General features: G+C 56.8%; 1 long non-coding RNA gene across 1 annotated transcript; it reads left to right on the top strand.

Annotated features, from left to right (window-relative positions):
- Positions 1-255: 255 nt before the first annotated feature.
- Positions 256-1,645, top strand: LOC132390400 (uncharacterized). Its single transcript, XR_009510898.1, has 2 exons — positions 256-294; positions 1,064-1,645. It is a non-coding gene; the product is annotated as an uncharacterized LOC132390400 (long non-coding RNA).
- The last annotated feature ends 844 nt before the right edge of the window (positions 1,646-2,489 follow it).

Genomic DNA, 2,489 nt, shown 5'->3' with positions numbered 1-2,489 from the left:
GAAAGCGAGGGTGAGAAAGGACAAGAGAGCGCAGGACAGAGGGGGTGGAGTGGAGAGGAGAGATGTATTGGACAAAGTATAGTGGAGGAGTTAGGCGGAGACGGTCAGATAATACGGGGCTTCTGCCTTGTCCCACTCCGGTGGTTTAGCAATCCTTTTCGGAGGCTCTGAGAGATTTTCTGCCCTGCCCAGGTGAGGCCTGCAGTGGAGAAGAATTGCAGTCAGAAAGTGACTAGCTTTGAGCCGATAGAATTTCGTGTGTCGGAGGTGATTGGCACCATGTATCTGGTCAAGGTAATGTCTCCGGAGCGGAGCGTCACACTCTTGGGAGAGTGTAGGGGGAGGAGGAACTGACGGAGACGGGGAGTGTTGTAGTGGTAGGACGCGCGCGATGGAGGCGTGGAGGTGCGTAGAGGGGGAAAGAGTGACGAAGACAGGGTGGTGAGTAGGGGGAGGAAGAAATCTCGGATTCGAGAAGGGCTATGGGGAGGGGGGGATTGTGACCAAGTTGCGATGGGGTGTACGGGAGGGGTGAACGAAGACGGAAATGGTATCGGGGTGCGGGGTGACGTAGATTTGGAGGGGTGCATGGGAGTGAGTGACGCACACGCCAACGTGTGTAGAGGAGGGAGGGCTTGATGAAAATGTGGAGCGGTACAGGGGAAAGAGGGGCTGACGTAGAGGGAGACGGGTACATGGGAGTGAGTGACGAACGTGTATCGTGTGTAATGAGGGGACGAGTTGACGGAGACCGGGAACCGTATCCCGAACGGAGTGGTTGTCGCAGTGTGAGGGCGTCGGGGAGTTTGGAGCAATGGAGACGGGGATGCGTGTAGGGGAGGGAGGTTGCGACGGACACGCTACGGAGAAATAGGATAGGAGGAGATAACGAAGGTGCCGAAATGTATACGGGAGGAAGGGGTTGACAAAGATGGAGCGAGGTGTCCTGGCGGAATGGGTGACTGTGGGGACGAGGGAGGGTGGAGGACGTGGGGGAGGGTGGTGTGGATGGGCGACAGTACCACCATCTCTCATCACCTTTCCTCCCCTTTCCCCTGAACAGGTCGATACTGGATTCACCCACAATTATCTCCACGTTGAAATCTACGACTCGCCTTGTGGTGGTCCGTTTCTGGTCGCGCAGGCGGAAAACAACATGAGGAACGATCACCTGGTTCCCCTCGTCTGGAGGGAGTGAGGACACCGCACTCGCACCGACCTCGCTCTGCTTCTAACCGCCACGGATCGCCCACCAGCGGCAACCCCTCCACCACCGCCCCCTTCTCCCACATCCCGGCCACACCGCTCGACCGTGCTGTCGGCCGGTAACACCGGGGAATACCAGGACCCCACTCCCGCCAGGTGGTTCAATATCAGCTCACTTGGATCTTCCTGTGCTCCGGCCGAAAGCCCACTCCCCGACCGACCCCCCCCATCGGAGGGCTGATGGGTAGATTACAGATCAGTGGCCCCTCCAAGCATCCACTCCCCTCTCCCTGATCACCCCCACCCAAAGGTCAATGGGGTCCCAGTGGTCCCGATACCTCGCCCCCACCCGCATTCTTTCAGCTCGCCGGAGCCCCGAGCGCGGTGGATGTTCGACTGCAGACATTTCGCATAAATAAAATTGCATTGATTCAATTGACTCTGTGTTTTGCCTCTTTCTGGGGCTGGTGATCATCCCACGGGGAGGGCGGAGTTGCATGTGCGGAGGGGATTCGTGGGATGCCTGGGGAAGTGGGGAAGGGTTTAATGGTGACGGTTTTGGCGGAGGTCTCCACCTGCCGGCCCAAGATCTGATCGGCTGATCATTTCTCTGCTTCGCCTCCTGGTCCGTCCCTTCTGAAGCCCCCTCCCTCCCTTTCTATGTCCCACCCCCCGCTCCCCTTACACAACAACGGAGAGTACAGGAGCAGGGGTCGGCCACCTGGTCAGTCAGGACAATCATATCCTGGCAGATCTGGCCGTGGAGTCAGCCCCAGCTCCCTGTCCTGAGCCTAGAGGGCTCTGTGTAGTGATTTCCCTCTCACCGGTATAGACTGATTGTTGTCGGAACGAGTCCCATTAGTACTGGCGCTCCCCACGTAATCTTGCCAGGTTAACACCGAGAAGAATGAGAGATGACCAGACGCTTAACAAGTCATAATTCGGAAAAAGGATGAAATCGGTTTTAACGGACTTTGACCGTGGGATTAATTTTGCTTCGAAACAAAAGTTAATTCCAGTGGTCGGCAGTTCTGTGGGGGCGGGGAGACACCTTTTCAATGGGAGAGGTCCGAGGAGAATGGCCAGAATAGTTCAAGCTGAGAGGAAGGGGAGAGTAAACACACATTGCACGTAAATCCAGGGAGCGGCAGTTCTGTGGGGGGGGGGGACACGTTTTCAATGGGAGAGGTCCGAGGAGAATGGCCAGACTAGTTAAAGCTGAGAGGAAGGGGAGAGTAAACACACATTGCACGTAAATGCAGGGAGCGGCAGTTCTGTTGGAG

Source organism: Hypanus sabinus, unplaced genomic scaffold, assembly GCF_030144855.1.
Source record: "Hypanus sabinus isolate sHypSab1 unplaced genomic scaffold, sHypSab1.hap1 scaffold_883, whole genome shotgun sequence".
Taxonomy (NCBI): domain Eukaryota; kingdom Metazoa; phylum Chordata; class Chondrichthyes; order Myliobatiformes; family Dasyatidae; genus Hypanus; species Hypanus sabinus.
The sequence above is the reverse complement of the archived record's forward strand: the minus strand, read 5'-3'. Positions and strand labels throughout refer to the sequence as shown.